The sequence below is a fragment of the Dendrobates tinctorius genome, unplaced genomic scaffold (assembly GCF_039654945.1).
Source record: "Dendrobates tinctorius isolate UK_male_01 unplaced genomic scaffold, ASM3965494v1 ptg000009l, whole genome shotgun sequence".
NCBI classification, from domain to species: domain Eukaryota; kingdom Metazoa; phylum Chordata; class Amphibia; order Anura; family Dendrobatidae; genus Dendrobates; species Dendrobates tinctorius.
The window spans coordinates 20,092,145-20,108,369 of record NW_027361677.1 but is presented as its reverse complement, the minus strand read 5'-3'; the positions used below and the strand labels follow the sequence as shown (position 1 = coordinate 20,108,369).

Genomic DNA, 16,225 nt, shown 5'->3' with positions numbered 1-16,225 from the left:
GCAGTCACTGTGTACATACATTACTGATCCTGAGTTACATCCTGTATTATACCCCAGAGCTGCACTCACTATTCTGCTGGTGCAGTCACTGTGTACATACATTACATTACTGATCCTGAGTTACCTCCTGTATTATACCCCAGAGCTGTAGTCACTATTCTGCTGGTGCAGTCACTGTGTACATACATTACTGATCCTGAGTTACATCCTGTATTATACTCCAAAGCTGCACTCACTATTCTGCTGGTGCAGTCACTGTGTACATACATTACATTACTGATCCTGAGTTACCTCCTGTATTATACCCCAGAGCTGTAGTCACTATTCTGCTGGTGCAGTCACTGTGTACATACATTACTGATCCTGAGTTACATCCTGTATTATACTCCAGAGCTGCACTCACTATTCTGCTGGTGCAGTCACTGTGTACATACATTGCATTACTGATCCTGAGTTAAATCCTGTATTATACTCCAGAGCTGCACTCACTATTCTGCTGGTGCAGTCACTGTGTACATACATTACATTACTGATCCTGAGTTACATCCTGTATTATACTCCAGAGCTGCACTCACTATTCTGCTGGTGCAGTCACTGTGTACATACATTACATTACTGATCCTGTACTGATCCTGAGTTAAATCCTGTATTATACCCCAGAGCTGCACTCACTATTCTGCTAGTGCAGTCACTGCGTACAGACATTACATTACTGATCCTGAGTTACATCATGTATTATACCCCAGAGCTGCACTCACTATTCTGCAGGTGCAGTCACTGTGTTCATACATTACATTACTGATCCTGAGTTACCTCCTGTATTATACTCCAGAGCTGCACTCACTATTCTGCTGGTGCAGTCATTGTGTACATACATTACATGACTGATCCTGAGTTACATCCTGTATTTTAACCCAGAGCTGCACTCACTATTCTGCTGCTGCAGTCACTGTGTACATACATTACATTACTGATCCTGAGTTACATCCTGTATTATACTCCAGAGCTGCACTCACTATTCTGCTGGTGCAGTCACTGTGTACACACATTACTGATCCTGAGTTACATCCTGTATTATACTCCAGAGCTGCACTCACTATTCTGCTGGTGCAGTCAATACATTACTGATCCCGAGTTGCACCCTGTATTATACCCCAGAGCTGCTCTCACTATTCTGCTGGTGCAGTCACTGTGTACATACATTACATTACTGATCCTGAGTTACATCCTGTATTATACTCCAGAGCAGCACTCACTATTCTGCTGGTGCAGTCACTGTTTACATACATTACATTACTGATCCTGAGTTATATCCTGTATTATACTCCAGAGCTGCTCTCACTATTCTGCTGGTGCAGTCACTGTGTACACACATTACATTACTGATCCTGAGTTACATCCTGTATTATACTCCAGAGCTGCACTCACTATTCTGCTGGTGCAGTCACTGTGTACATACATTACATTACTGATCCTGAGTTACATCCTGTATTATACTCCAGAGCTGCTCTCACTATTCTGCTGGTGCAGTCACTGTGTACATACATTACTGATCCTGAGTTACATCCTGTATTATACTCCAGAGCTGCTCTCACTATTCTGCTGGTGCAGTCACTGTGTACATACATTACTGATCCTGAGTTACATCCTGTAATATACTCCAGAGCTGCACTCACTATTCTGCTGGTGCAGTCACTGTGTACACACATTACATTACTGATCCTGAGTTACATCCTGTATTATACTCCAGAGCTGCACTCACTATTCTGCTGGTGCAGTCACTGTGTACACACATTACTGACCCTGAGTTACATCCTGTATTATACTCCAGAGCTGCTCTCACTATTCTGCTGGTGCAGTCACTGTGTACATACATTACTGATCCTGAGTTACATCCTGTATTATACTCCAGAGCTGCACTCACTATTCTGCTGGTGCAGTCACTGTGTACACACATTACATTACTGATCCTGAGTTACATCCTGTATTATACTCCAGAGCTGCACTCACTATTCTGCTGGTGTAGTCACTGTGTACATACATTACATTACTGATCCTGAGTTACATCCTGTATTATACCCCAGAGCTGCGCTCACTATTCTGCTGGTGCAGTCACTGTGTACATACATTACTGATCCTGAGTTACATCCTGTATTATACTCCAGAGCTGCTCTCACTATTCTGCTGGTGCAGACACTGTGTACATACATTACATTACTGATCCTGAGTTACATCCTGTATTATACTCCAGAGCTGCACTCACTATTCTGCTGGTGCAGTCACTGTGTGCATACATTACATTACTGATCCTGAGTTACATCCTGTATTATACCCCAGAGCTGCACTCACTATTCTGATGGTGCAGTCACTGTGTGCATACATTACATTACTGATCCTGAGTTACATCCTGTATTATACCCCAGAGCTGCACTCACTATTCTGCTGGTGCACTCACTGTGTACATACATTACATTACTGATCTTGAGTTACATCCTGTATTATACTCCAGAGCTGCACTCACTATTCTGCTGGTGCAGTCACTGTGTACATACATTACATTACTGATCCTGAGTTACATCCTGTATTATACCCCAGAGCTGCACTCACTATTCTGCTGGTGCAGTCACTGTGTACATACATTACATTACTGATCCTGAATTACATCCTGTATTATACCCCAGAGCTGCACTCACTATTCTGCTGGTGCAGTCACTGTGTACATACATTACATTACTGATCCTGAGTTACATCCTGTATTATACCCCAGAGCTGCCCTCACTATTCTGCTGGTGCAGTCACTGTGTACATACATTACATTACTGATCCTGAGTTACATCCTGTATTATACTCCAGAGCTGCACACACTATTCTGCTGGTGGAGTCACTGTGTACATACATTACATTACTGATCCTGAGCTACATCCTGTATTATACTCCAGAGCTGCACTAACTATTCTGCTGGTGCAGTCACTGTGTACATACATTACATTACTGATCCTGAGTTACACCCTGTATTATACCCCAGAGCTGCACTCACTATTCTGCTGGTGCAGTCACTGTGTACATACATTACTGATCCTGAGTTACATCCTGTATTATACTCCAGAGCTGCACTCACTATTCTGCTGGTGCAGTCACTGTGTACATACATTACATTACTGATCCTGAGTTACATCCTGTATTATACTCCAGAGCTGCAGTCACTACTCTGCTGGTGCAGTCACTGTGTACACACATTACATTACTGATCCTGAGTTACATCCTGTATTATACTCCAGAGCAGCACTCACTATTCTGCTGATGCAGTCACTGTGTACATACATTACTGATCCTGAGTTACATCCTGTATTATACTCCAGAGCTGCACTCACTATTCTGCTGGTGCAGTCAATACATTACTGATCCTGAGTTGCACCCTGTATTATACCCCAGAGCTGCTCTCACTATTCTGCTGGTGCAGTCACTGTGTACATACATTACATTACTGATCCTGAGTTACATCCTGTATTATACTCCAGAGCTGCTCTCACTATTCTGCTGGTGCAGTCACTGTGTACATACATTACTGATCCTGAGTTACATCCTGTATTATACTCCAGAGCTGCACTCACTATTCTGCTGGTGCAGTCACTGTGTACACACATTACATTACTGATCCTGAGTTACATCCTGTATTATACTCCAGAGCTGCACTCACTATTCTGCTGGTGTAGTCACTGTGTACATACATTACATTACTGATCCTGAGTTACATCCTGTATTATACCCCAGAGCTGCGCTCACTATTCTGCTGGTGCAGTCACTGTGTACATACATTACATTACTGATCCTGAGTTACATCCTGTATAATACTCCAGAGCTGTTCTCACTATTCTGCTGGTGCAGTCACTGTGTACATACATTACATTACTGATCCTGAGTTACATCCTGTATTATACTCCAGAGCTGAACTCACTATTCTGCTGGTGCAGTCACTGTGTGCATACATTACATTACTGATCCTGAGTTACATCCTGTATTATACCCCAGAGCTGCACTCACTATTCTGATGGTGCAGTCACTGTGTGCATACATTACATTACTGATCCTGAGTTACATCCTGTATTATACCCCAGAGCTGCACTCACTATTCTGCTGGTGCACTCACTGTGTACATACATTACATTACTGATCCTGAGTTACATCCTGTATTATACTCCAGAGCTGCACTCACTATTCTGCTGGTGCAGTCACTGTGTACATACATTACATTACTGATCCTGAGTTACATCCTGTATTATACCCCAGAGCTGCACTCACTATTCTGCTGGTGCAGTCACTGTGTACATACATTACATTACTGATCCTGAGTTACATCCTGTATTATACCCCAGAGCTGCACTCACTATTCTGCTGGTGCACTCACTGTGTACATACATTACATTACTGATCCTGAATTACATCCTGTATTATACCCCAGAGCTGCACTCACTATTCTGCTGGTGCAGTCACTGTGTACATACATTACATTACTGATCCTGAGTTACATCCTGTATTATACCCCAGAGCTGCCCTCACTATTCTGCTGGTGCAGTCACTGTGTACATACATTACATTACTGATCCTGAGTTACATCCTGTATTATACTCCAGAGCTGCACACACTATTCTGCTGGTGGAGTCACTGTGTACATACATTACATTACTGATCCTGAGCTACATCCTGTATTATACTCCAGAGCTGCACTCACTATTCTGCAGGTGCAGTCACTGTGTACATACATTACATTACTGATCCTGAGTTACACCCTGTATTATACCCCAGAGCTGCACTCACTATTCTGCTGGTGCAGTCACTGTGTACATACATTACTGATCCTGAGTTACATCCTGTATTATACTCCAGAGCTGCACTCACTATTCTGCTGGTGCAGTCACTGTGTACATACATTACATTACTGATCCTGAGTTACATCCTGTATTATACTCCAGAGCTGCAGTCACTACTCTGCTGGTGCAGTCACTGTGTACACACATTACATTACTGATCCTGAGTTACATCCTGTATTATACTCCAGAGCAGCACTCACTATTCTGCTGATGCAGTCACTGTGTACATACATTACTGATCCTGAGTTACATCCTGTATTATACTCCAGAGCTGCACTCACTATTCTGCTGGTGCAGTCAATACATTACTGATCCTGAGTTGCACCCTGTATTATACCCCAGAGCTGCTCTCACTATTCTGCTGGTGCAGTCACTGTGTACATACATTACATTACTGATCCTGAGTTACATCCTGTATTATACTCCAGAGCTGCACTCACTATTCTGCTGGTGCAGTCACTGTGTACATACATTACATTACTGATCCTGAGTTATATCCTGTATTATACTCCAGAGCTGCTCTCACTATTCTGCTGGTGCAGTCACTGTGTACACACATTACATTACTGATCCTGAGTTACATCCTGTATTATACTCCAGAGCTGCACTCACTATTCTGCTGGTGCAGTCACTGTGTACATACATTACATTACTGATCCTGAGTTACATCCTGTATTATACTCCAGAGCTGCTCTCACTATTCTGCTGGTGCAGTCACTGTGTACATACATTACATTACTGATCCTGAGTTACATCCTGTATTATACTCCAGAGCTGCTCTCACTATTCTGCTGGTGCAGTCACTGTGTACATACATTACTGATCCTGAGTTACATCCTGTATTATACTCCAGAGCTGCACTCACTATTCTGCTGGTGCAGTCACTGTGTACATACATTACATTACTGATCCTGAGTTATATCCTGTATTATACTCCAGAGCTGCTCTCACTATTCTGCTGGTGCAGTCACTGTGTACATACATTACATTACTGATCCTGAGTTACATCCTGTATTATACTCCAGAGCTGCAGTCACTACTCTGCTGGTACAGTCACTGTGTACACACATTACATTACTGATCCTGAGTTACATCCTGTATTACACTCCAGAGCTGCACTCACTATTCTGCTGGTGCAGTCACTGTGTACATACATTACTGATCCTGAGTTACATCCTGTATTATACTCCAGAGCTGCACTCACTATTCTGCTGGTGCAGTCACTGTGTACATACATTACATTACTGATCCTGAGTTACATCCTGTATTATACTCCAGAGCTGCACTCACTATTCTGCTGGTGCAGTCACTGTGTACATACATTACATTACTGATCCTGAGTTATATCCTGTATTATACTCCAGAGCTGCTCTCACTATTCTGCTGGTGCAGTCACTGTGTACACACATTACATTACTGATCCTGAGTTACATCCTGTATTATACTCCAGAGCAGCACTCACTATTCTGCTGGTGCAGTCACTGTGTACATACATTACATTACTGATCCTGAGTTACATCCTGTATTATACTCCAGAGCTGCTCTCACTATTCTGCTGGTGCAGTCACTGTGTACATACATTACATTACTGATCCTGAGTTACATCCTGTATTATACTCCAGAGCTGCTCTCACTATTCTGCTGGTGCAGTCACTGTGTACATACATTACTGATCCTGAGTTACATCCTGTATTCTACTCCAGAGCTGCACTCACTATTCTGCTGGTGCAGTCACTGTGTACACACATTACATTACTGATCCTGAGTTACATCCTGTATTATACTCCAGAGCTGCACTCACTATTCTGCTGGTGCAGTCACTGTGTACATACATTACTGACCCTGAGTTACATCCTGTATTATACTCCAGAGCTGCTCTCACTATTCTGCTGGTGCAGTCACTGTGTACATACATTACTGATCCTGAGTTACATCCTGTATTATACTCCAAAGCTGCACTCACTATTCTGCTGGTGCAGTCACTGTGTACACACATTACTGATCCTGAGTTACATCCTGTATTATACTCCAAAGCTGCACTCACTATTCTGCTGGTGCAGTCACTGTGTACACACATTACATTACTGATCCTGAGTTACATCCTGTATTATACTCCAGAGCTGCACTCACTATTCTGCTGGTGCAGTCACTGTGTACATACATTACATTACTGATCCTGAGTTACATCCTGTATTATACCCCAGAGCTGCGCTCACTATTCTGCTGGTGCAGTCACTGTGTACATACATTACATTACTGATCCTGAGTTACATCCTGTATTATACTCCAGAGCTGCTCTCACTATTCTGCTGGTGCAGTCACTGTGTACATACATTACATTACTGATCCTGAGTTACATCCTGTATTATACTCCAGAGCTGCACTCACTATTCTGCTGGTGCAGTCACTGTGTACACACATTACATTACTGATCCTGAGTTACATCCTGTATTATACTCCAGAGCTGCACTCACTATTCTGCTGATGCAGTCACTGTGTACATACATTACTGACCATGAGTTACATCCTGTTTTATACTCCAGAGCTGCTCTCACTATTCTGCTGGTGCAGTCGCTGTGTACATACATTACTGATCCTGAGTTACATCCTGTATTATACTCCAGAGCTGCACTCACTATTCTGCTGGTGCAGTCACTGTGTGCATACATTACATTACTGATCCTGAGTTACATCCTGTATTATACCCCAGAGCTGCACTCACTATTCTGCTGGTGCAGTCACTGTGTGCATACATTACTGATCCTGAGTTACATCCTGTATTATACCCCAGAGCTGCACTCACTATTCTGCTGGTTCACTCACTGTGTACATACATTACATTACTGATCCTGAGTTACATCCTGTATTATACTCCAGAGCTGCACTCACTATTCTGCTGGTGCAGTCACTGTGTACATACATTACTGATCCTGAGTTACATCCTGTATTATACCCCAGAGCTGCACTCACTATTCTGCTGGTGCAGTCACTGTGTACATACATTACATTACTGATCCTGAGTTACATCCTGTATTATACCCCAGAGCTGCACTCACTATTCTGCTGGTGCAGTCACTGTGTACATACATTACATTACTGATCCTGAGTTACATCCTGTATTATACCCCAGAGCTGCCCTCACTATTCTGCTGGTGCAGTCACTGTGTACATACATTACATTACTGATCCTGAGTTACATCCTGTATTATACCCCAGAGCTGCCCTCACTATTCTGCTGGTGCAGTCACTGTGTACACACATTACATTACTGATCCTGAGTTACATCCTGTATTATACTCCAGAGCTGCACACACTATTCTGCTGGTGCAGTCACTGTGTACATACATTACATTACTGATCCTGAGCTACATCCTGTATTATACTCCAGAGCTGCACTCACTATTCTGCTGGTGCAGTCACTGTGTACATACATTACATTACTGATCCTGAGTTACACCCTGTATTATACCCCAGAGCTGCACTCACTATTCTGCTGGTGCAGTCACTGTGTACATACATTACTGATCCTGAGTTACATCCTATATTATACTCCAGAGCTGCACTCACTATTCTGCTAGTGCAGTCACTGTGTACATACATTACATTACTGATCCTGAGTTACATCCTGTATTATACCCCAGAGCTGCACTCACTATTCTGCTGGTGCAGTCACTGTGTACATACATTACATTACTGATCCTGAGTTACATCCTGTATTATACCCCAGAGCTGCCCTCACTATTCTGCTGGTGCAGTCACTGTGTACATACATTACATTACTGATCCTGAGTTACATCCTCTATCATACTCCAGAGCTGCACACACTATTCTGCTGGTGCAGTCACTGTGTACATACATTACATTACTGATCCTGAGCTACATCCTGTATTATACTCCAGAGCTGCACTCACTATTCTGCTGGTGCAGTCACTGTGTACATACATTACTGACCCTGAGTTACATCCTGTATTATACTCCAGAGCTGCTCTCACTATTCTGCTGGTGCAGTCACTGTGTACATACATTACTGATCCTGAGTTACATCCTGTATTCTACTCCAGAGCTGCACTCACTATTCTGCTGGTGCAGTCACTGTGTACACACATTACATTACTGATCCTGAGTTACATCCTGTATTATACTCCAGAGCTGCACTCACTATTCTGCTGGTGCAGTCACTGTGTACATACATTACTGACCCTGAGTTACATCCTGTATTATACTCCAGAGCTGCTCTCACTATTCTGCTGGTGCAGTCACTGTGTACATACATTACTGATCCTGAGTTACATCCTGTATTATACTCCAAAGCTGCACTCACTATTCTGCTGGTGCAGTCACTGTGTACACACATTACTGATCCTGAGTTACATCCTGTATTATACTCCAGAGCTGCACTCACTATTCTGCTGGTGCAGTCACTGTGTACATACATTACATTACTGATCCTGAGTTACATCCTGTATTATACCCCAGAGCTGCGCTCACTATTCTGCTGGTGCAGTCACTGTGTACATACATTACATTACTGATCCTGAGTTACATCCTGTATTATACTCCAGAGCTGCTCTCACTATTCTGCTGGTGCAGTCACTGTGTACATACATTACATTACTGATCCTGAGTTACATCCTGTATTATACTCCAGAGCTGCACTCACTATTCTGCTGGTGCAGTCACTGTGTACACACATTACATTACTGATCCTGAGTTACATCCTGTATTATACTCCAGAGCTGCACTCACTATTCTGCTGGTGCAGTCACTGTGTACATACATTACTGACCATGAGTTACATCCTGTTTTATACTCCAGAGCTGCTCTCACTATTCTGCTGGTGCAGTCGCTGTGTACATACATTACAGATCCTGAGTTACATCCTGTATTATACTCCAGAGCTGCACTCACTATTCTGCTGGTGCAGTCACTGTGTGCATACATTACATTACTGATCCTGAGTTACATCCTGTATTATACCCCAGAGCTGCACTCACTATTCTGCTGGTGCAGTCACTGTGTGCATACATTACTGATCCTGAGTTACATCCTGTATTATACCCCAGAGCTGCACTCACTATTCTGCTAGTTCACTCACTGTGTACATACATTACATTACTGATCCTGAGTTACATCCTGTATTATACTCCAGAGCTGCACTCACTATTCTGCTGGTGCAGTCACTGTGTACATACATTACTGATCCTGAGTTACATCCTGTATTATACCCCAGAGCTGCACTCACTATTCTGCTGGTGCAGTCACTGTGTACATACATTACATTACTGATCCTGAGTTACATCCTGTATTATACCCCAGAGCTGCCCTCACTATTCTGCTGGTGCAGTCACTGTGTACATACATTACATTACTGATCCTGAGTTACATCCTGTATTATACCCCAGAGCTGCCCTCACTATTCTGCTGGTGCAGTCACTGTGTACACACATTACATTACTGATCCTGAGTTACATCCTGTATTATACTCCAGAGCTGCACACACTATTCTGCTGGTGCAGTCACTGTGTACATACATTACATTACTGATCCTGAGCTACATCCTGTATTATACTCCAGAGCTGCACTCACTATTCTGCTGGTGCAGTCACTGTGTACATACATTACATTACTGATCCTGAGTTACACCCTGTATTATACCCCAGAGCTGCACTCACTATTCTGCTGGTGCAGTCACTGTGTACATACATTACTGATCCTGAGTTACATCCTATATTATACTCCAGAGCTGCACTCACTATTCTGCTGGTGCAGTCACTGTGTACATACATTACATTACTGATCCTGAGTTACATCCTGTATCATACCCCAGAGCTGCACTCACTATTCTGCTGGTGCAGTCACTGTGTACATACATTACATTACTGATCCTGAGTTACATCCTGTATTATACCCCAGAGCTGCCCTCACTATTCTGCTGGTGCAGTCACTGTGTACATACATTACATTACTGTTCCTGAGTTACATCCTGTATCATACTCCAGAGCTGCACACACTATTCTGCTGGTGCAGTCACTGTGTACATACATTACATTACTGATCCTGAGCTACATCCTGTATTATACTCCAGAGCTGCACTCACTATTCTGCTGGTGCAGTCACTGTGTACATACATTACATTACTGATCCTGAGTTACACCCTGTATTATACCCCAGAGCTGCACTCAGTATTCTGCTGGTGCAGTCACTGTGTACATACATTACATTACTGATCCTGAGTTACACCCTGTATTATACCCCAGAGCTGCACTCACTATTCTGCTGGTGCAGTCACTGTGTACATACATTACTGATCCTGAGTTACATCCTATATTATACCCCAGAGCTGCACTCACTATTCTGCTGGTGCAGTCACTGTGTACATACATTACATTAATGATCCTGAGTTACATCCTGTATTATACTCCAGAGCTGCACTCACTATTCTGCTGGTGCAGTCACTGTGTACATACATTACTGATCCTGAGTTACATCCTGTATTATACCCCAGAGCTGCACTCACTATTCTGCTGGTGCAGTCACTGTGTACATACATTACTGATCCTGAGTTACATCCTATATTATACTCCAGAGCTGCACTCACTATTCTGCTGGTGCAGTCACTGTGTACATACATTACATTACTGATCCTGAGTTACATCCTGTATTATACCCCAGAGCTGCACTCACTATTCTGCTGGTGCAGTCACTGTGTACATACATTACAATACTGATCCTGTGTTACATCCTGTATTATACCCCAGAGCTGCCCTCACTGTGTACATATATTACTGATCCTGAGTTACATCCTGTATTATACTCCAGAGCTGCACACACTATTCTGCTGGTGCAGTCACTGTGTACATACATTACATTACTGATCCTGAGCTACATCCTGTATTATACTCCAGAGCTGCACTCACTATTCTGCTGGTGCAGTCACTGTGTACATACATTACATTACTGATCCTGAGTTACACCCTGTATTATACCCCAGAGCTGCACTCAGTATTCTGCTGGTGCAGTCACTGTGTACATACATTACATTACTGATCCTGAGTTACACCCTGTATTATATCCCAGAGCTGCACTCACTATTCTGCTGGTGCAGTCATTGTGTACATACATTACTGATCCTGAGTTACATCCTGTATTATACCCCAGAGCTGCAATCACTATTCTGCTGGTGCAGTCACTGTGTACATACATTACATTACTGATCCTGAGTTACATCCTGTATTATACTCCAGAGCTGCACTCACTATTCTGCTGGTGCAGTCACTGTGTACATACATTACATTAATGATCCTGAGTTACATCCTGTATTATACTCCAGAGCTGCACTCACTATTCTGCTGGTGCAGTCACTGTGTACATACATTACATTACTGATCCTGAGTTACATCCTGTATTATACTCCAGAGCTGCACTCACTATTCCGCTGGTGCAGTCACTGTGTACATACATTACATTACTGATCCTGAGTTACATCCTGTATTATACCCCAGAGCTGCACTCACTATTCTGCTGGTGCAGTGACTGTGTACATACATTACATTACTGATCCTGAGTTACATCCTGTATTATACTCCAGAGCTGCACTCACTATTCTGCTGGTACAGTCACTGTGTACATACATTACTGATCCTGAGTTGCATCCTGTATTATACCCCAGAGCTGCACTCACTATTCTGCTGGTGCAGTCACTGTGTACATACATTACATTACTGATCCTGAGTTACATCCTGTATTATACTCCAGAACTGCACTCACTGTTCTGCTGGTGCAGTCACTGTGTACATACATTACATTATTGATCCTGAGCTACATCCTGTATTATACCCCAGAGCCGCACTCACTATTCTGCTGGTGCAGTCACTGTGTACATACATTACATTACTGATCCTGAGTTACATCCTGTATTATACTCCAGAGCTGCACTCACTATTCTGCTGGTGCAGTCACTGTGTACATACATTACATTACTGATCCTGAGTTACATCCTGTATTATACCCCAGAGCTGCACTCACTATTCTGCTGGTGCAGTCACTGTGTACATACATTACTGATCCTGAGTTACATCCTGTATTATACTCCAGAACTGCACTCACTGTTCTGCTGGTGCAGTCACTGTGTACATACATTACATTACTGATCCTGAGCTACATCCTGTATTATACCCCAGAGCCGCACTCACTATTCTGCTGGTGCAGTCACTGTGTACATACATTACATTACTGATCCTGAGTTACCTCCTGTATTATACCCCAGAGCTGCACTCACTATTCTGCTGGTGCAGTCACTGTGTACATACATTACATTACTGATCCTGAGTTACATCCTGTATTCTACTCTAGAGCTGCACTCACTATTCTGCTGGTGCAGTCACTGTGTACATACATTACTGATCCTGAGTTACATCCTGTATTATACTCCAGAGCTGCACTCACTATTCTGCTGGTGCAGTCACTGTGTACCTACATTACTGATCCTGTGTTATATCCTGTATTATACTCCAGAGCTGCACTCACTATTCTGCTGGTACAGTCACTGTGTACATACATTACTGATCCTGAGTTGCATCCTGTATTATACTCCAGAGCTGCACTCACTATTCTGCTGGTGCAGTCACTGTGTACATACATTACATTACTGATCCTGAGTTACATCCTGTATTATACCCCAGAGCTGCACTCACTATTCTGCTGGTGCAGTCACTGTGTACATACATTACATTACTGATCCTGAGTTGCATCCTGTATTATACTCCAGAGTTGCACTCACTATTCTGCTGGTGCAGTCACTGTGTACATATATTACATTACTGATCCTGAGTTACATCCTGTATTATACCCCAGAGCTGCACTCACTATTCTGCTGGTGCAGTCACTGTGTACATACATTACTGATCCTGAGTTACCTCCTGTATTATACCCCAGAGCTGCACTCACTATTCTGCTGGTACAATCACTGTGTACATACATTACATTACTGATCCTGAGTTACATCCTGTATTATACTCCAGAGCTGCGCTCACTATTCTGCTGGTGCAGTCACTGTGTACATACATTACATTACTGATCCTGAGTTACATCCTGTATTATACTCCAGAGCTGCACTCACTATTCTGCTGGTGCAGTAACTGTGTACATACATTACATTACTGATCCTGAGTTACATCCTGTATTATACTCCAGAGCTGCACTCACTATTCTGCTGGTGCAGTCACTGTGTACATACATTACATTACTGATCCTGAGTTACATCCTGTATTATACCCCAGAGCTGCACTCACTATTCTGCTGGTGCAGTCACTGTGTACATACATTACATTACTGATCCTGAGTTACACCCTGTATTATACCCCAGAGCTGCACTCACTATTCTGCTGGTGCAGTCACTGTGTACATACATTACTGATCCTGAGTTACATCCTATATTATACTCCAGAGCTGCACTCACTATTCTGCTGGTGCAGTCACTGTGTACATACATTACATTACTGATCCTGAGTTACATCCTGTATTATACCCCAGAGCTGCACTCACTATTCTGCTGGTGCAGTCACTGTGTACATACATTACATTACTGATCCTGAGTTACATCCTGTATTATACCCCAGAGCTGCCCTCACTATTCTGCTGGTGCAGTCACTGTGTACATACATTACATTACTGTTCCTGAGTTACATCCTGTATCATACTCCAGAGCTGCACACACTATTCTGCTGGTGCAGTCACTGTGTACATACATTACATTACTGATCCTGAGCTACATCCTGTATTATACTCCAGAGCTGCACTCACTATTCTGCTGGTGCAGTCACTGTGTACATACATTACATTACTGATCCTGAGTTACACCCTGTATTATACCCCAGAGCTGCACTCAGTATTCTGCTGGTGCAGTCACTGTGTACATACATTACATTACTGATCCTGAGTTACACCCTGTATTATACCCCAGAGCTGCACTCACTATTCTGCTGGTGCAGTCACTGTGTACATACATTACTGATCCTGAGTTACATCCTATATTATACCCCAGAGCTGCACTCACTATTCTGCTGGTGCAGTCACTGTGTACATACATTACATTAATGATCCTGAGTTACATCCTGTATTACACTCCAGAGCTGCACTCACTATTCTGCTGGTGCAGTCACTGTGTACATACATTACTGATCCTGAGTTACATCCTGTATTATACCCCAGAGCTGCACTCACTATTCTGCTGGTGCAGTCACTGTGTACATACATTACTGATCCTGAGTTACATCCTATATTATACTCCAGAGCTGCACTCACTATTCTGCTGGTGCAGTCACTGTGTACATACATTACATTACTGATCCTGAGTTACATCCTGTATTATACCCCAGAGCTGCACTCACTATTCTGCTGGTGCAGTCACTGTGTACATACATTACAATACTGATCCTGTGTTACATCCTGTATTATACCCCAGAGCTGCCCTCACTGTGTACATACATTACTGATCCTGAGTTACATCCTGTATTATACTCCAGAGCTGCACACACTATTCTGCTGGTGCAGTCACTGTGTACATACATTACATTACTGATCCTGAGCTACATCCTGTATTATACTCCAGAGCTGCACTCACTATTCTGCTGGTGCAGTCACTGTGTACATACATTACATTACTGATCCTGAGTTACACCCTGTATTATACCCCAGAGCTGCACTCAGTATTCTGCTGGTGCAGTCACTGTGTACATACATTACATTACTGATCCTGAGTTACACCCTGTATTATATCCCAGAGCTGCACTCACTATTCTGCTGGTGCAGTCATTGTGTACATACATTACTGATCCTGAGTTACATCCTGTATTATACCCCAGAGCTGCAATCACTATTCTGCTGGTGCAGTCACTGTGTACATACATTACATTACTGATCCTGAGTTACATCCTGTATTATACTCCAGAGCTGCACTCACTATTCTGCTGGTGCAGTCACTGTGTACATACATTACATTACTGATCCTGAGTTACATCCTGTATTATACTCCAGAGCTGCACTCACTATTCTGCTGGTGCAGTCACTGTGTACATACACTCACTGGCCACTTTATTAGGTACACCATGCTAGTAAGGGGTTGGACCCCCTTTTGCCTTCAGAACTGCCTCAATTCTTCGTGGCAGAGATTCAACAAGGTGCTGGAAGCATTCCTCAGAGATTTTGGACCATATTGACATGATGGCATCACACAGTTGGCGCAGATTTGTCGGCTGCACATCCCTGATGCGAATCTCCCGTTCCACCACATCCCAAAGATGCTCTATTGGATTGAGATCTGGTGACTGAGGAGGCCATTTGAGTACAGTGAACTCATT

The 16,225-nt window shown here is 43.1% G+C and overlaps 1 protein-coding gene across 2 annotated transcripts in view; it reads right to left on the bottom strand.

Moving 5' to 3' along the window:
• The window catches only part of ZNF276 (zinc finger protein 276), a 55,114-nt gene that overhangs the window by 20,363 nt on the left and 18,526 nt on the right, over positions 1-16,225 (bottom strand). The gene's annotated exons all lie outside the window — the stretch shown is intronic.